General features: G+C 45.5%; 1 protein-coding gene across 1 annotated transcript in view; it reads right to left on the reverse strand.

The window, feature by feature from the left end:
- Nucleotides 1-590: 590 nt before the first annotated feature.
- Nucleotides 591-20,257, reverse strand: part of ZNF664 (zinc finger protein 664) — a 153,119-nt gene continuing 133,452 nt past the window's right edge. Inside the window, exon 5 of the transcript XR_009730357.1 lies at nucleotides 591-727. The gene's annotated coding sequence lies outside the window, so the exon portion shown is untranslated. The remainder of the gene's footprint in view (nucleotides 728-20,257) is intronic.

Below are 20,257 nucleotides of genomic sequence, written 5' to 3' on the forward strand. Positions count from 1 at the left end.
GCAAGAGTACTGGAGTGGGTTGCCATTCCCTTCTCCAGGGGATCTTCCTGACCCAGGGATTGAACCTGAGTTTCCTGCATTGCAGCCAGTATCTTTACCATCTGAGCTACCAAGGAAACCCTTTTTCACAAATGGCAGTGTGCTATTCACATCTTGCTTTCTAAATATCTATCTGGGAGACCTACCCACACTAGTATACAGACAGTTGTCTAGTTTTTAATGGAGTGTAATTTATGCAACCGGTCCTTTATGAATGGACTTGAAGTTGTTGCCAGTATCCTGCTAGTAGGTATTAGAGGTAAACTGCCCTGTGCAGCTTTATCTATCATTTATCTATTTAAGCACCATTTCCCACTGGTGCATGTCTCTGTGGGATAAATTCCCAGGAGGGATATGTGCTTTTATCATGTTGACAAATGATAACAATCTGCCCGCCCCCATGTGTGGTTGAAGACCCATTACATTCCCACCAGTAATATAGGAGCATCCCTGCCAGCCAGCCAGCCAAAGGATGCTTTCTTACTTCCGGTCCCTACCAATTTGATGGAAATGACATCACAATCTTGGTTCCATTTTTGCCTTTCTCTTACTTTGAAGGAGGCTGGGAATCTTTTCACAAGCACACGGGCCATCTGAACAGCATTTTTCTGTGGCTTCTGTCCATGTCCTCTGTCCTTTTCCCAGTGTGTTGCTGTCCTCTGACTGTGTATCTGTCCAAGACCTTGACCTACAACAGAATGTCATCATCAGTTTGCAGACTGGTGTCTTTTCTCAGTTTGTATTAAGTCTTCCTGGGTTTTACTCTGGTTTCTCCCTCAGGACCAGCCATCACTCCCTGCCTGAGTCACTTTTCTGTCATTCATATCTCATCACCTTTTCTGCATGTGTTCTTTCCTTCTGCACTTAGGGGAGCTCCTCAAACTTATCTAGATGGGTGTCTTTAGCAACAGGGAGCAGGAAATCCCCCTACCAGAGACTTAAACAATCAGAACCTCTGTGGTCTCCTAATAAGAAGGTGGGAGGTAGATAGTCCCAGGTTTGCTTAATTGGTGACACAGCGCCTGGAGCCAAGTTCTTCCCTCTCTTCTCCACCGTCTTTGGTGGCTAGTTGGAGGGCATGGTTACCAGCATCACATGCAGACAAGGTGACGTCCAGTAGAAGAGAGGGGCGAGCCTTTCCATGTGCCTCCAGCTTGTCCACCATTCCCCTGCGGAGACCACCTCATGAGTCACTGGCCAGCGGGGCACCCAGGACCAGGCTTAAGACAATCATCGACAAAGGGGGATAACACCCCTGTGGTTGACTTACATCAACCAAGATCCACCTCTTTGGGTCTTGGAGGGGCCAGTGCCTGCCCCCCAAAAAGTGCACAGGGACCCAGGAAGAGAGAGTAATAAAGGTTTTGTTTGTTCCCATGGAAGAGGTGGGGAGCATGGATCTTGGCCAACAACCACCAGCTTCCTCCCTTTTCCTGAACATCACTGACTCAGTTTTCTACTGTTTCCATTGTTTCCCGATGCTTCCAGAGTCAGAGTCCATCCTTTGGGTGTATTGTTAACTCCCTCATGATCTTTTCAGACAGATCCAGTTCCTTTACTGTTTCTGCCCACTCCATTTCATTACAATCCAGTGCCACATAATGTTGACCTTATTTTAAGATCATATGTCCTTCAGAATTCCCTGTGGTCCAGTGGTTAGGATTCTACTCTTCCACTGCAGGGGGCACAGGTGTGATCCCTGGTCAGGGAACTAAGATCCCGCAAGCCACTGTTGTCAACCCAAGACAGAGGCTTTCTACAATTCCTTTCCTATTCCTGCAGTAAGTCTTTTTTTCAAAAGTGTTTTCCTTCTTGAAGGTAAAGTTCCCCATCTTTCCTATGGTAGGATGATTTCATCAATACTAGGGTTTCTTTTCGGGGGCCTTCCTGGGACCAGATGTCTGCTCAGGTTTGGTGTTTGGTGGGTGCTGGCTTTTTTGGTCCCCCTCCCAGTCCACCTGGTTGCTATTAGAACCCTCATTTCAGATGCTTAAGCCCGAGCCTTGGCTGTTAAGACCCAACCTGGAGCCAAGTTCCCTGCGTCTGGCAGCGATTTTCCTGGAGGGGCTGTGCTGGCTGAGGAGGCATCTTCCACTTCTCTGCCTGGCTGCCTGACAATCCAAAGGGAAATATATTCATAGATAATTTGAAACAGTCTGAAGTCCTTCCAATGCCAGAGAGAGTGCATAAAAAAATCTACAAGCCCCCAAGGGTAGCACTCCCACCACTGTTCCTGTCTTCACCCTTCTTTCTTCTAACTTGACATCCCAGAGATCAAGGACCACCACCCACCCACTTCTGCCTCAGGCCAGGTTCACTGCTGTGAATTCGAGCGCTGGACTGGGCAGGAAAGGGAGGTTCCAATGGAGGAGAGAGGTGTAAAGTGTCTACGGGAACCCCCAGAATACAGCCTCTGTGCAGCCAGGGGTGGCTACCCTCTCTGTGGTCAGAAATAGCCCTAAGTCACTGAAATGATGCCCGCCATGATGGAACCCACTTACCGCCTTTCTGCTTGGCCCCACCACCCTGCCATTTGATGGCGTCACAGATGCTTTTTCCCTTGGGTTTGACAGACGGAAGCCCATATTCCTAGTTGTCAGGACTCTTGCAGTTCTTTCTAATCAGGAAGGGCAAAGCTGGTCCCCTTGACTCCACATGCATTGTAGTTTCTATTCCTCAATAGCGCACTGAAGCATTTCCCACCACCCCCCCTTTGTTTGCTTGTTTGTTTTGCTAACGTGCCAGCAGGCAAAAAAAAAAAAAAAAATCACCCGGGACCTTTGTTTTTCTCCATATGAATCTCCAGCTGGTTCCTATTCTGGGATCCCATTCCTGTCAGCATAACCAACTTGTGATGATTCCGCAAGCAAAGCTAGTGTACTTTTTTGTTCTATTTTTTAAAAAACTCAAACAGAAGCCCCAAACTGCCCCCCATTCCCAGGACATCCACAATCCATCTGTGTCGGATCCCAAGGGTATGTCACCAGGACAGCCTGCTTGCAGCCATGGCAGCATCGTGGCAGCTGCCAGCTTCTAGTTTGTTCTGTACCCCTTGGTGGTACCCTCCCAAGTCAGCACGCTCTTGGCTCAGCCCATCACTGTGTCCAGTTTCCTCTTCCCCGTTCTTGCTCTGTTAGAAGACGCTCCAGGACCACGCAGTCAGTGTGGATCCACCCGGTGACCTCGGGGATGGATCGTCCCACAGAAGCTGGTCACTCTGGTGCCTGCTTCTTGGAGCCAAGTGAGGTGAACCAGCTGACCGGCCACCTTTTCTCCTCCTTGGTCAGGCTCCCAGCCCAGAACACCCTGATGATCACTTGTCTCTGCAGAAGGGAGCCTGGCCGCAGAAGTGGAGGCTGGGGGTGTGAATGGTTAGGGTCTTCACACTCCCTGAGGAGCTGGCACACTCCCCAGGCTGCTTGATAGGTGTGCATCACCGATGGATGGACGATGGATATTTGAGTTGATAATTAAAAGCAATATATTTCATTTCCGTTCCAGCAAAAATGAATGCTGTTAGAAAATGTATAATGCGTGGGTATCCTGAATGCTTTAGGAAACTGATCCTTTTCTTTGCTTCAACAGTGAGTTTTCCATTATACTTTATTTTCCAAAAGCCATGCCTTATTTTCTTGTAGTTAGTATAGTTGTTCAGTTGCTTAAGCCATGTCTGACTCTTTGACTCCATGGGCTTCAGTAAGCCAGGTTTCCCTGTCCTTCACTATCCCCCAGAGTTTGTTCAAACTAATGTCCGTTGAGTCAATGATGCCATCCAACCATCTCATCCTGTCACCCCCTTCTCCTTTTGCCCTCAATCTTTCCCAGCATCAGTCTTTTCCAATGAGTTGGCTCTTCATATAAGGTAGCCAAAGTATTGGAGCTTCAGCATCAGTTCTTCCAATGAATATTTTCTTATGGCCCCTTATGAAATGAATAGTACGGGTTGAATGGGTTCACCCAAAATCGATGTGATGGTATTTGGAGGTGGGGCCTCTGGAAGACCATTAGGGTTAGATGAGGGTGGGGCCCTCATGAGGGGATTAGTGGCCTTATAAAAAGGAAACAAAATCATTCTCTCTCTTTCCCATTCTCCTTTTTCTCCCTTGTTCTTACCCTCTCTTCCTCAAGCCCTCAAGTGCAGACCATATGAGCACACAGCGAGAAAGCAGTTGTCTACAAGCCAAGAATCAGGTCCTCACCAGACATGGAATCTGCCAGCCCCTTGATCTTGAACTTATAGCCTCCAGAACTGTGAGAGGCAAATGTCTATTGTTTAAATCTGTGGTATTTTGTTATAGCAGCCTGAGCTGAATAAGACAGGCAGAATGGCAGTTTGGTTCTCATTCTACAGATAGGAAGACTGAAGCCTAGAGAGGCTAATGGCTCGTCCAAGAATATGTAACCATTTGGGATTAAAGCCAGGATAGAAACATATACCCCCAGGATTTAAAACAGGACTCAGTTTCTCAGACCACTACGACTCAAATCTGGTGAGATTATGCTGCGTAAGGGAATACCACCCAACAGGACAGAGGGAAACTAGCGCTCACTGGCCACCTTCCATATCTTAGGACCACCAATTAGCACTTTCCTGCTGGTTCTCATTTTCTATAAGTTAGAACTCAGAAGATCAGAAACATTAAGTAACTGGCCCAAAATCACACAGCAAATAATAGGGACGGGATTTGACCAGAGGGATGTCTAAACCATACAATGCTTTCTTCCTAAGCCACCTGGTCTCCAGGTAGATAGATTTTGGAGAAAGGAGATAAAAGTAGTGAATAGAAAAGTAGGCAGGCCAAATAAAACCAATCATTGAGGTTCAGATCTTTGCCTGGAGTTGAGATGTCATGACTGCCACAGAGTCAAGGGGAAATGTCCCACCCAACTTTCCATACCATTTTCAAACTGACCCCACAGGCACTGAAAATCTATCCTATACAAGCAAAGTTGTACAAAGGTGGTCAACACCATTAGGGCCTAAAAGAAGTAGAGAATCCTTGGGTTTTCCCACCAGGCTAACTGGCTCTTAAGGAGATTTGCTTGCTTTTGTTTTTTAACTAGAATCTAAAAGGTTGATTATTTCTGCATTTCATAATGAAGGGTGTAATACAGACCAATTTTTTCCATTTTTCAATTATAATCATTCTTCGATAGTGATATCACGACCATGTTCCATATGCAGAGTGCTTTATTATGTTCACACTCATCTCCATTAATCCACACAAGGACTCTGAGAGACAGAGCTTTTCACCCAGGTCTTGAAGAAGCTGAAGTTCAAAGCCATTCTGGCGAATTGACTAAGTGGGGATTCAATTTGTGGTCTCTAAACCTCCAAAGACCCTGGGGGCCTTCTCCAGGAAATGCTCCGGGATCTGGGCATAGCCAGCTTCCTCTCTTCCAGGAATGCTATGGAAATGTCCTCAAGGATCACTGCTGTCCCAACAGATAGCTCTTATACTCACCCTAGAAATAAGACTGCAGGGACTTCCCTAGCAATCCAGTGGCTAAGACTCCACACTCCCAATGGAGAGGGTCTGGGTTTGATTCCTGCTCAGGGAACTATATCTCACATGCCATGACTAAAGATCCCACCTGCCACAATGAAAATCAAAGATCCCACAGCTGCAGCTAAGACTCAGCACAACCAAATAAAATAAAGAAATACTTTTTAAAAAATGAGGCTGTGAATTGAATTTGGGACCAGGAAAGGCCCATTTCCTAATGCTGATAGCACTTCCTGGGATGTCTCAACCCTAGGCAGTGACAAGCATCGTGGGGAAGGCTGACTAATGGACCCCGAAGATGTCTGCAACCTAATACCCAGAACCTGAGAATATGCAACCTTACACAGCAAAGATGTGATTTGATTGTGATTCAGTTAAGAACCCTGAGACGGCGAGACGTTCCTGGATTATCTGGATGAAAGGGAAAAGTGAAAGTGAAAGTCGCTCAGTCATGTCTGACTCTTTGTGACCCCATGGACTATACAGTCCATGGAATTCTCTAGGCCAGAATACTGGAGTGGGTAGCCTATCCTGTCTCCAGCGGATCTTCCTGACCCAGGAATTGGACTGGGGTCTCCTGCATTGCAGGGGGATTCATTACCAACTGAATTACCAGGGAAGCCCTTGGATTATCTGGATGGGCCCATGTAATCACAAGACTTTTTATAAGAGGAAAGGAGGGCCCAGAGTCACAGAAGGAGCTGTGTGGACAGAAGCAGAATTTGAAGTGATGTGGCCACGAGCCGGGGAATGTGGGCAGCCTCCAAATGCCAAAGCGTCAGGGATGGGTTCTCCCCTAGTGCCTCCAGAAGGGACACAGCCCTGCTGACACCTTGATTTTAGCCCCATGAGACCCAGTTTGGATCTTCTGACCTCCAGAAATGTAAGATGATAAATTCATGTTGTTTTAAGCCATTCGGTTTGTGGTAATTTGTACAGAAACAATAGCAAAAACAATGCAAGGGCTTCCAACCAGTCAAACTGAAAGGAAGTCAACTCTGAATATTCACTGGATGGACTGATGCTGAGGCTGAAGCTCCAACACTTTGATGCGGAGAGCTGACTCATCAGAAAAGACCCTGATGCTGGGAAAGATTGAAGGCAAAAGAAGAAGCCGGCAGCAGAGGATGAGACGGTTAGATAGTATCACTGACTCAACGGATACAAATTAGAGCAAACTCTGGGAGATAGCAGGACAGGGAAGCCTGGTGTGCTGCAGTCCATGGGGTCAGGAGAAGTCAGACACGACTTAGCAACTGAACAACAATAGCAAACACACCCCTGGCATCCCAGGTGGAACCTAGCCACATTCTCCCAAGCTCACAGGCTGCGTCTCCACGGCAACAAACCCATGGAAGGGACTGCCAGTGTCGGCTCCATCAGACCATGTGACAAGTTCCACTTTAGGGTCCAAATGTTTCCAGTCCAATTCACCGGCAGCGTGCCGTGGAGTCAGAGCGCCCTGTCTTGCGGGCCTGGCCTGGAGGCCAGAAATCAGTCATTTCCCCTCAAGCAACAATTTCAATCCATTTCACATTCATTCTTACGAGAAAATATTCCCCCCTTCAGTTTTTCCACGAATGTGGCAAGGCTGCAGTCCAGGAAACAGAAAATAAAAGTATCACACGATTTCAGAACTCAAGAGAAACTAATTAAATCCAAATTTTCACGGAACATTAAAAGTTGAACTCAACTCAAAACACACTTGAGAGTTAGAGTCAATTTCAAATGCTTTCTGAGAAGGGAACAACAATCAAACCAAAAAAAAAAAAAAACCCAAAATCCAATGACTTTTCTTTAGAAGGTTCTCCCTTCACTTACAGAAAGGAGCCAGAATTGAAGGGACCACAGGAGAATGTGGGAAGACCGTGCGGTTTTCAAGGGAAGGCTAAAAAAAAAAAAAAAATTCAGGGTTGTCTCTTGATTCTCAGTAATCCTGGGGTCTAGACAGACCCCATGGGATGAAACGAGTATCAGGAAATACTGCTTGGTATGTGGAACCTGGGCAATTTGAAACGGGGCATAAATTAGGCAGCGAGGGAAGGGGTATCGCTCATTTGCGACGTGCAAAGTAAAGGAAACAGAACGCTTTCACCCAGAAGCTTGCTGAGAAGAGGCGATTGAAGGCTAGAGCTGGGAGTTTCTCTCTGGAAAGAACATCACCACAGGTTCATTTTATTTGTAAAGACAGAATGATCAACTCAAGAGTGTCTCCGGAGAGTGAAGGGTCTCTCCAGAGAACACTTTAACCTCACAAAAATCATGCCAGTAGTAGCCAACATTTAGTCATTACAGTAAGTCCCCTACATACGAACCTTCCGGTTGCAAACTTTCCAAGATGCGAACATGCGTTCGCACGTCCAATCATGTCAGCAATGACTAAAATTGCAGCTTGCCCTCCATCTCCTACCAATGAACACCCAGGACTGATCCCCTTTAGGATGGACTGGTTGGATCTCCTTGCAGTCCAAAGGACTCTCAAGAGTCTTCTCCAACACCACAGTTCAAAAGCATCAATTCTTCGGCACTCAGCTTTCTTCACAGTCCAACTCTCACATCCATACATGACCACTGGAAAAACCATAGCTTTGACTAGATGGACATTTGTTGGCAAAGTAATGTCTCTGCTTTTGAATATGCTATCTAGGTTGGTCATAACTTTCCTTCCAAGGAGTAAGCGGCTTTTAATTTCATGGCTGCAATCACCATCTGCAGTGATTCTGGAGCCCAGAAAAATAAAGTCTGACACTGTTTCCACTGTTTCCCCATCTATTTCCCATGAAGCAATGGGACCGGATGCCATGATCCTAGTTTTTTGAATGTTGAGCTTTAAGCCAACTTTTTCACTCTCCTCTTTCACTTTCATCAACAGGCTCTTTAGTTCTTCTTCACTTTCTGCCATAAGGGTGGTGTCATCTGCATATCTGAGGTGATTGATATTTATCCCGGCAATCTTGATTCCAGCTTGTGCTTCTTCCAGCCCAGCATTTCTCATGATGTACTCTGCATATAAGTTAAATAAACAGGGTGACAATATACAGCCTTGATGTATTCTTTTTCCTATTTGGAACCAGTCTGTTGTTCCATGTCTAGTTCTAACTATTGCTTCCTGACCTGCATACAGGTTTCTCAAGAGACAGGTCAGGTGGTCTGGTATTCCCATCTCTTTCAGAATTTTCCACAGTTTATTGTGATCCACACAGTCAAAGGCTTTGGCTTAGTCAATAGGAAGAAGTAGATGTTTTTCTGGAACTCTCTTCCTTTTTCGATGATCCAGCAGATGTTGGCAATTTGATCTCTGGTTCCTCTGCCTTTTCTAAAACCAGCTTGAACATCTGGAAGTTCACAGTTCATGTATTGCTGAAACCTGGCTTGGAGAATTTTGAGCCTTACTTTACTAGCGTGTGAGATGAGTGCAATTGTGCGGTAGTTTGAGCATTCTTTGGCATTGCCTTTCTTTGGGATTGGAATGAAAACTGACCTTTTCCAGTCCTGTGGCCACTGCTGAGTTTTCCAAATTTGCTGGCATATTGAGTGCAGCACTTTCACAGCATCATCTTTCAGGATTTGAAATAGCTCCACTGGAATTCCATCACCTCCACTAACTTTGTTCATAGTGATGCTTCCTAAGGCCCACTTGACTTCACATTCCAGGATGTCTGGCTCTAGGTGAGTGATCACACCATCATGATTATCTGGGTCATGAAGATCTTTTTTGTACAGTTCTTCTGTGTATTTTTGCCACCTCTTCTTAATATCTTCTGCTTCTGTTAGGTCCCTACCATTTCTGTCCTTTATTGAGCCCATCTTTGCATGAAATGTTCTTGGTATCTCTAATTTTCTTGAAGAGATCTCTAGTCTTTCCCATTCTATTGTTTTCCTCTATTTCTTTGCATAGATCACTGAGAAAGTCTTTCTTATCTCTCCTTGCTATTCTTTGGAACTCTGCATTCAGATGCTTATATCTTTCCTTTTCTCCTTTGCTTTTCGAGTCCCTTCTTTTCACAGCTATCTGTAGATGGTGACTGCAGCCATGAAATTAAAAGACACTTACTCCTTGGAAGAAAAGTTATGACCAACCTAGATAGCATATTCAAAAGCAGAGACATTACTTTGCCAACAAAGGTCCATCTAGTCAAGGCTATAGTTTTCCTAGTGGTCATGTATGGATGTGAGAGTTGGACTGTGAAGAAAGCTGAGCACCGAAGAATTGATGCTTTTGAACTGTGGTGTTGGAGAAGACTCTTGAGAGTCCCTTGGACTGCAGGGAGATCCAACCAGTCCATTCTGAAGGAGATCAGCCCTGGGACTTCTTTGGAAGGAATGATGCTAAAGCTGAAAATCCAGTACTTTGGCCACCTCATGCAAAGAGTTGACTCATTGGAAAAGACTCTGATGCTGGGAGGGGTTGGGGGCAGGAGGAGAAGGGGACGACAGAGGATGAGATGGCTGGATGGCATTACTGACTCGATGGACGTGAGTCTGAGGGAACTACGGGAGTAGGTGATGGACAGGGAGGCCTGGTGTGCTGCGATTCATGGGGTCGCAAAGAGTTGGACACGACTGAGAGACTGAACTGAATGAACTGTAAGGCCTCCTCAGACAGCCATTTTGCTTTTTTGTATTTCTTTTTCTTGGGGACGGTCTTGATTCCTGTTTCCTGTACAATGTCTCAAACCTCTGTCCGTAGTTCATCAGGCACTCTGTCTATCAGATCTAGTCCCTTAAATCTATTTCTCACTTCCACTGTATAGTCATAAGGGATTTGATTTAGGTCATACCTGAATGGATGACCTTCAGGTAATGGTTTTCTCCACTTTCTTCAATTTCAGTCCGAATTTGGCAATAAGGAGTTCATGATCTGAGCCACAGTCAGCTCCCGGTCTTGTTTTTGCTGACTGTATAGAGCTTCTCCATCTTTGGCTGCAAAGAATATAATCAATCTGATTTCGGTGTCGACCATTTGGTGATGTCCATGTGTAGAGTCTTCTCTTGTGTTGTTGGAAGAGGGTGTTTGCTATGACCAGTGCGTTCTCTTGGCAGAACTCTTTCAGCCTTTGCCCTGCTTCATTCTGTACTCCAAGGCAAAATATGCCTGTTACCCCAGGTGTTTCTTGACTTCCTACTTTTGCATTCCAGTCCCCTATAATGAAAAGGACATCTTTTTTGGGTGTTAGTTCTAGAAGGTCTTGTAGGTCTTCATAGAACTGTTCAGCTTCAGCTTCTTCAGCATTACTGGTCGGGGCATAGACTTGGATATGTGATATTGAATGGTTTGCCTTGGAAACGAACTGAGATCATTCTGTTGTTTTTGAGATTGCATCCAAGTACTGCATTTCGGACTCTTCTGTTGACTATGATGGCTACTCCATTTCTTCTAAGGGATTCCTGCCCACAGTAGTAGATATAATGGTCATCTGTGTTAAATTCACCCATTCCAGTCCATCTTAGTTTGCTGATTCCTAGAATGTCGACGTTCACTCTTGCCATCTCCTGTTTGACCACTTCCAATTTGCCTTGATTTATGGACCTGACATTCCAGGTTCCTATGCAATAGTGCTCTTTACAGCATCGGACCTTGCTTCTATCACCAGTCCCATTCACAACTGGGTGTTGTTTTTGCTTTGGCTCCATCCCTTTATTTTTTCTGGAGTTACTTCTCCACTGATCTCCTGCGTATTCATTGGAATACTGATTTTGACCCTGGGTATTCATTGGAATACTGATTTTGACGCTGAAACTCCAATATTTTGGCTACCTGATGTGAGGAGCTGACTCATTTGAAAAGACCCTGATGCTGGGAAAGATTGAGGGCAGGAGGAGAAGGGGACAACAGAGGATGAGATGGCTGGATGGCATCACCGACTCGATGGACAAGGGTTTGGGTGAACTCCGGGAGTTGGTGATGGACAGGGAGGCCTGGCGTGCTGCGGTTCACGGGGTCGCAAGGAGTCGGACTTGATTCAGCGACTGAACTGAACTCCATCTGCTGTTGCAGACGATCCGTCAGCTCTGCCATCATCCACCTCGCTTCCCCCTTCAGTCAGTAATTCTTCTTGCTTGTTCACTTAGGGCCAGCTCCTGTATGCCAGCTGTTGTACTGTGCTACTGCACTTTTCAAGGTCCTGTACTCTAAGATTAAAAATGTTTTATTTTTATGTTTTGTTTTTTTAATGATCTATTTGTGTGAAAAGTATTATAAACCTATTACAGTACAGTACTATATAGCTGATTGTGTTAGTTGGGTACCCAGGCTAACTTCGATGGATTTACAAATTGGACTTATGAACGTGCTCTTGGAATGGAACTCATTCATATGTGGGGGACTTACTGTATTATATATTATAAATACAACTGAGTGTTTGTTGAGACTGGACCCCAGGCACTATTATGATCTCCACATAGCCACAGGGCATTGGTGTGGGGCCCTCAAAGCTTCAGGCTGCAGTGGTTTCAAAGCCCACCTCGGGATTGAATCCTGAAGCCCTGGGAAAGGGAGGCAGCTCTCTTTCTGCCCGGGTAGGTAGGTCTACGCAACTGAGGTGTCCCGCACCGTTAGGAAAGGAAAAGTTTGGGAATGCCAGCTCTGACACACGCTAGCTGTGTGTTTTGGGCAAGTTACTCCGCCTGTCTGTGCCTCTGTCGCCTCATCTGTACAAGGAGGTTGTGCCTATAACCAGCTCCTGGGCTTGCTGTGAGGATTGAGAGCAGGTGAGGGACTAACCCAGGGTGTGACACAGTGAGGGCTCAAACGCTGCTCTCTACGGCGGGAAAACCACGGGCCCCTCCTACATCAAAGCGTAAGTGCAGTGAACGGAGGTAGCCGTGACAGCAAAGCTCCTTAGCTGTTACTGTCGTCAGCTCTCCGGTCCCACACCGAGAGTAGACCCAAACTGGGCATCCCCAGCAGTGAGCGCCCCCTACTGGACATATGGCCCCTCCGTTCTTGGTTTTGATTTAATTCAGCAAACATTCTGGAGTGCCCATGGCAGCCAGACTGATGATACAGGTGGAAGACGCCTCCCACCAGGCGATAAGGTGCCAAGAATAAATAGTACAGGGGACTTCCCCTGGTGGTCCAGTGGTTAAGAATCTTCCTTCCAGTGCAGAGGGTGGGGGTTCGATCCTTGGTCGGGGAACTAAGATCCCACATAGCGCGGGGCAACAAAACCCGAGCGCCACAATGATAGAGTTCTCGGGCCGCGACTAAGACCCAATGCAGCCAAAAAATTATTAATTAATTACTTTAAATCTCCGGAGAAGGCAATGGCAACCCACTCCAGTACTCTTGCCTGGAAAATCCCATGGGCAGAGGAGCATGGTAGGCTGCAGTCCATGGGGTCGCACAGAGTTGGACACCACTGAAGCAACTTAGCAGCAACTTTACATCTCAAATTAAAAAAAGAGTTAATAGTACAGGGCGGCATGGATGACCAGCCAGGGAAGGGATGTCCAGGAGTAGCCAGGAGGGGGGTGGTGGTCAGGGAAGGCCAACACCCCCATCCTGCCCGCCTCTCTTCTGTCCTCCTTTTTCCCCTCTGCCCTCCTTGTTTCCCTTATTTAACACCCACGTGCTGTGTACCTGCCCTGAAGATGTGGGAAGAAGAAAACTAATTATAAAAAAAAGAATAATATCCTGAGTACAAGGCACTTAGCAATCCAGGCAGTGTTCAAAGCCTTTTGCTGATATTAGTTCATTTAATCCTCACGATAACCACTCAAAGTTACCCTTGTCCTTTTACAGAGTGGAGCATAGAGAGGTTGAGTAACCTGCCCTGGGCCACAGAGCCCCAGATGGTGGAGCTATGGTTTGTCCTGGGATGATGCGCTTTATGGCTGGGAAAACACAGGCTCCTCTTACATCCAAGCATGAGAGCAATGAAGAGAGGTGACTGTGACACCAAAGCTCACGGGGGCCTCGGAGGCACAGAAAGGGCACGGGTTACTCCAGGGACGCCTCTGGAGAGGTGAGAGCCAGGGTTGCATCTGGAAGGGTGAGTATGTCAGGAAGAGAGGTGGGGGCGTTCCCGGGAGAGGAAGACACTTGAGCATGGGCTGGGGCAGGGTGCTGGAATACCTGGCACCTGGAGAAAACTCGGGTCCCGCCATGCTGGGCCCGCCAGTGTGCGTTCGTGCATGTTCACTGGGCATTGCAACGTGGGCAGGGTATTGCTCAGGGCTGTGTGCTTTCTTCTGTGAGTAGTTCACGGTTGCCAGGCTCTGTTCAAGGGATGTGTTTAGGGGATGCACACACGTGATGCTTGCTTACACAAAGATGGATATGGCTGCCTGTGGATGGACTAGAGGGAAGGAAAAGTAGGGAGTAGGGAGCTTGGGTGGGGGGGCGGGTGGTGACTGGGAAGCTGCCATTTCCAAGGCAGAAGCCCAGTGGTCACACCAGGGATGGTGGAGTGGTTGGATGTAGGGTGCCAGGGGTGTGGGAGGAAAAAAGGACCAGGTCTGATGAGGTGGGTGGATCGTGGAGTCACTGGGCCCCCCTGGTGTGACAAGAGCTACAGAGCAGGGGAGACTGGTGGGTGGGGTGGGGGCAGGCAGCCTGGATTTTATACTAAAGGAGGTGAGCTGGGCGTGTCGTGGAAGGAAAATGGCATGGACCACTCTGTATATTAAAAACATCTCTCTGGAGGAATAAACGGTACAAAAAATGTAGATTTTATATGTACTAGGATCCAGCTTGTATAAAAGTTTAATATACCATAAATGTAGCATTACAAATCAATGCAGAAAGAAGGGATTAGTCACTGGTGCTGGGAGGACTGGTTAGGTACTTAGGGAAAAAAATAATGTTGACTCCTCAACATCATAAACCAAAATAAAATCCAGATGGATACAAGAAGCAAATTCAAAATAATAATAATGATAAACCTCCAAAACAAGCAGGGAGAAAATAAAGGTGAATACTTATTTGATTTCTGGATAAGACAGAGCTTTTTTAGCACCAGTGAAAGAAATCTGTGATTGATAGATTTGGTATATTAAAGCAAAACCTCAGAACACCAGAGAATGTTACAAATAAAATTTAAAATCATATACTGATGATGGATCAACGATCAATATCCTTTATATATAAAAAGTCCTTAAAAACAAATAAGAACCAACATAATATTGTAAAGCAATTATCCTCCAATTAAAAATAAATAAAGCACACACACACACATACAATAAGAAAATAGGCAATCACTCTAACAGAGAACAAAAGACCTTTGTAGAAGAAGGGAAGCACATGTTTAATAGATGAATGAAAAAAGTTCACCTGCATAATTAAAGATATGCAAAAATATATAAGTAAGACAATATATTTTAAAAGCTCACCAAACTAATAAAAAATTTCATAATAATTTTTAAAAAACAGTGTTAGTGAGGATACAGAAAAATGGGTACTCACACTGGTGGGGTTATAATTTGGCTTTTCCACTAGAAAAAATGTGGTAACAGAAGAAGCCCTGAAAATGTCCTCACACTTTGGTCCAGTAATTCCAGTTCTAGAAATCTACTGTCAGGACATAATCAGAGATGTAAGCAAAGGTTCACACAGGTGAATTATACTGCAACATAGTAATGTTAAAAAAGGAGAAATAATTCAGTATCCCAAAAAAGAATAGTAAACAAATAAGATGTGGTATATCCATGTGCTTGAATATTAAATAGCAATTAAAATCAAGTTTCCAAAGAGTATTTAAGGACATGGATAAGCCTTAATAAAATAATACTATGTGAAAAAACTGAAAATAATAAATATTTCATATGATTCAGAAATCACTTATTGCACAGATTATATATTACATACCACATACAGTATATATAAAATTATATACAGTATACTTACTATACACAACTATAGTGCACACATGCTAAGTCAATTCAGTTGTGTCTGACTCCATGACCCTATGGACTATAGCCCACCAGGCTCCCCTGTCCATGGGATTCTCCACGCAAGAATACTGGAGTGGGTTGCCATGCCCTCCTCCAGGGGATTTTCCTGAATGAGGGATTGAACCCGCATCTCTTGTGTCTCCTGCATTGGCAGGCAGGTTTTTACCACTAGCGCCACCTAGGAAGCCCAATTATGTAGTATGCTATGCCAAATATTCCTGGAGAAGGAAATGGCAACCCACTCCAGTATTCTTGCCTGGAGAATCCCATGGACGGAGGAGCCTGGTGGGCTACAGTCCACGGGGTCGCAAAGAGTCGGACACAACTGAGCGACTTCACTTTCACTTTCATGCCAAATATTATATATCATATAAATTGAACCACAGCAGAGCTTAGGAATGCCAGAAACCTCCATGAAGTTGAAAATTCACACATGACTTATATTGGGCTGTCATATCTGCCATTCCACATTAGCAGATTTAAGCAACCATGAGCCCATGCAGTACTGCAGTATTTATCATTGAAAGAAATCCATGCAGTTCAAACCCATGTTGTTCCAGGGTCAACTGTGTTATATTTTATGTACATATATAGTATGTATTATGTATATTAGTGTCTGGTCTACAAAGGGCTGCCTTCTCATTGTGTTGTTGTTATTATTATTGAAACCACTGGAAGTAGAACCTCCAGAGGCCAGTAAAGCCAACTTCAGGGAAACAGTCTGGAGACCCCCCTGCCCCCAAAGCTAATCCAAGTCATAGGCATTCCCTGGTGGTCTAGTGGTCAGGACTCTGCACTTTCACTGCCGAGAGCCCGGGTTCCATCCCTGGTAGGGGAACAAAGATCCCGCAAGACAACCAAAAAAATACCAAAAATGTCCACACCCAGAGAGCCACTGAGAATGGCAACAGCCCCAAGAGGAAGCCAAGGCCTCCAGGGCACCACCTGGTGGTGACAGAGGTTATACCCTAAGCACATAGCTATGCACAGCTCTTACTTATAATTCAAACTCAAGTGCGTCATTTAAATCCGCCTCACTGGCTCTAACAACACCCCCAGCAAATTCTGTGGGTGGGTGTTGTTCTGGTCAGATTGCAGGATATCAGAATTTGCTTAATAAAAGGAATTCTGTTCCTAATTTTCTTCTGTAAGAGAAGCAGACAGGTTGCCATTACATAAAGACATTAAAATCAATCCGGGTATTATAGTTCCCCTACTTGGGATTTCCAGAGGACTTTCCTTCAACAGTATTTCCAGGGGGCAGGTTTCATACTGAGGGCACCTGTGTCCACCTTGGAGCCCATTACTCTTCCCTTGGCTAATCTAAGTATCTTAAGGGAAGGGATGATGTAATGGGTTGGCCAAAAAGTTTGTCTGGGTTTTTCCATTACATCTTATAGAAAAACACGAATGAACTTTTTGGCCAACCCAATATATACGGTTCATTTCTAGAGCCTCAAGCTGAATGTGAGGCACATAATGGAAACTCAACAAACGGTTGGTATCACCAATCATTTATTATATAAACCATGTGCCAGTGCATATTAGTTACCTATTGCCGTGTTACAAATTACCCTAAAACTTAGCAGCTTAAAATAACAACACGTATACAGTCTCACCCAGTTTGGGAGGGTCAGGAATTTGGGAGTGGCTTAACTGGGTGGTTCTAGCTCAGTGTCTCCTACGTGATTGCAGCCAAGAGGTTGGCCAGGGCTGTGGACATCTGAAGGCTTGACCAGGGCTGGAGGGTCCATTTTCAAGTTGGCTCTTCCATGCGACTGGCCAAATAGTGCTGGCTGTTGGCAGGAGACCTCAGCTCCTCGCCTTGTAGACCTGCCCAGAGGGCTGCTTGAGTGTCCTCCTGACAGGGCAGCTGCTTTTCCCAGAGAAAAGGATCCAAGAGAGAACAAGATGGAAGCAGCAGTGTCTTTTGTGACCTGGCTTTGGAAGTCATGCAGCGACGTTTCTGCACTGGTCTGTGTCAGAGGGGAACACCAGGAGGCCAGGATCGCTGGAGCCATACTGGAGGCTGGCTGCCACACAGGGACTTTACTGGCCATTTGTATATATTGCTTCTAACCCTCACTGATGGGTTGGGTTTTTTGTCCTCACTGATTGGATTTAAAAAAAAAAAAACCAAAGTAATTAAGTGTCTTGGGACTTCCCTGGTGGTTCAGTGGTTAAGAATCCGCCTGCCAAATGCAGAGGACATGGATTCGGTCCCTGGTCCGGGAGGATTCCACATGCCAAGGGGCAACTAAAACCATGCTCTACAACTATGGAAGCCCACATGCCTAGAGCCCATGCTCCAAAATGAGAGAAGCCACCACAATGAGAAGTTCGTGTTCTGCAGCTAGAGAGTAGCTCCTGCTTGCCTCAACTAGAGAAAGCCGAAGTGCAGCAACAAAGACCCAGCACAGCCAATAAATAAATATTCTATATTAAAAAAAATTTTTTAATCAAAGTAGTGAAGCATCTTACCCTAGAGCAGAAAGTTCCAAATGATAAAGGGCACCTTTATAGGAAGGACTCCAAAGCCACATGACAAAGGCATGGACTTGGGATGTCCTAGTTGGACACCTCAGTGGTGAAATACCGCTTTCCCCTCTGCCAAACTGTTTCCTCATTCATTGGAAAAAAATGTACCAGCCATGTACTTGAACACCTTTAAATACTTATTCTAAACATCTCCCTAGTTAAGAATCCTTTTCTTATATCTAAATCTTCGTCTTTTATAAAGACATGAACCTCCTGCAGTTAGAGGTTGTGCTCCTGGAGGAGTTAAACTTTTATAAAGAAGGCATTATTTGATTCAGGTATGAAAGTTCTGCTACATTGGTGAATCTCTTCCAAATTCTAAACAACTGCCTAAAATGTATTAAGTTTAACTTCGATGAGACACTTTAAAGGAAGAAAGCAGCAAGGCTTCTGGAAGTTAGAATAAAGACCCAAGATATGAAGTTCGCAGGCTCTTTCCCCAGTCAGCCCCATTTCCCCGTCTCTGATACTGGAATCACAATAGTGATGATGATGATGTATATTATCTCATTTGAGTTTCCCCTTAACCTCAGAAGCCAGAATAATTATTTGTCCTTAGTTGTATAGATGACGATGGAAAGGATAAGTGATTTCCCCAAAGTCACGTAGCTCATCTTTGGAGCAAAGTTGGGTTAGATCCTGAGTGTCCTGCCTCCCAATCCTGTGATATAGTTTTCACTGCTCCCAAAACTTGAAAGCCCCCTGGTGTTCTGTGATGACTTAGAAGGGGCGGGAAGTAGGGGCAGTGGGTGGGAAGCTCAAGTAGGATGCTCAAGAGGGAGGAGATATATGCATGTGTTAATTAACCTGATTGTAATAATCATTTCACAAAATATATGTGTAGCCAAAAAGAAGAATTTACGGGTCGAAATAAAACCTTGACCAATAAAAAAACTATTTGAAAGCCAGCAAAATGATGAACCAGGGGGTGGGGAGAGTGAAATGAATTCTCAGGGTGTTTGTGGGTTTCTCATTAGAAGGGTTCACTGTTTCTTTTCATTGCTTTTCCATTGCGGCTGTTCTGTATTTTGAGTTCTTTTTCTTCCCCTGATTTGAACATGAACCATCTCATTCAGATACACCCAAACCTAGCTTCCAGGAACTGTGCACCTCACTCCTCCCATTTTCTCTCTTCTCTTTTTCCAGGGTCAGCTGCAGGCTGAGCCCCCAGCGGCTGCTCCTCAGTGGCTGGGAAGCCCTGTCAGAGGGTGCATTTTTGGAATCCAGTTGGCCAAGGCACTGTGTTATTCTATCATCAGCAGGCGTTTCCCCTAGAAGTCCCGCCAAACCTTTGTAGGATGCCCTGACAGTCTAGCACTGAGCTGGAAGAAACAACTGCACACGATTAAGGCTAATAAAACGGATTCCATCTTAAAAAATGGCCAAATGCTCCCGAGATGGCAGAAATGGAGAGAACAGAGATTTTAAGAGTTACCTCTCGAAAGAAAGTAACACATCATTGCTCAAGTTCAAGGAATTTCCTGGTACTATCATTGGAAAAGTGGAAAAAAGGTCCCAAGCCACAAGTTGAAAGTTAGAAAGAACAGAACCAGAGAAAGCCAGGGACCCGGGGCCAGCTGCTCGGGGCCACCCAGCCTACTGCTCCCAAGGTTAGCGTGCATCCCAGAGCTGCTCAGGGTGGCCAGCTCGGGAATCGTCCGTCGAGGGACTGAGCTAGGTGCACTTGTAGGTAACACTGGCTAATCGCTCTCGTAGTCTCTTTCAATGAAGAGCGTCCTTGTTCAGCTCCTCTGGGCCTCTGTCGACTGTGCTATCGTGACTCCTCTGTGCCTCTGTGGCAGCCTGGGACACCCTGGGTGAGGTTCTCAGTCTCCCAACACAAGGTTTAAAGGGCTGGTCAGTTGCATCAATTCCCTGACCCAGTTTAATGAATGTGAGAGAACTCTCCATTTAGGGGCTCAAACTGAGGTTAAAAAAGGGTTGGCTGTTGTTGTTTTTTATTTTTTTCTTTCTATCATTTATTTAAACAATATTTACTGAGCATCATCTATATGCCAGGTTCTGGAGAGGAAGCAGTGCAGAAAATGATCAAGTTCCTGCCTTTCTGGAGCTGACAGTGTAGTGAGGGAAACAGGGAATATTCACCAGGTATTAGTCAATTGCATACTTTGCTAGAAGAAAAGACAGAGCAGGAGGCCTGCGTGGTCAGCATAAGCCTCACTGAGAAAGTGACACTGGAGTAAATATCCAGGATCAGGGGACTTCCTGGGTGGCTAAGACTCCAAATTCCCAGGGCAGGGGGCCTGGGTTCAGTCCCC

This window comes from Bos javanicus, chromosome 17, assembly GCF_032452875.1.
Source record: "Bos javanicus breed banteng chromosome 17, ARS-OSU_banteng_1.0, whole genome shotgun sequence".
NCBI lineage: Eukaryota > Metazoa > Chordata > Mammalia > Artiodactyla > Bovidae > Bos > Bos javanicus.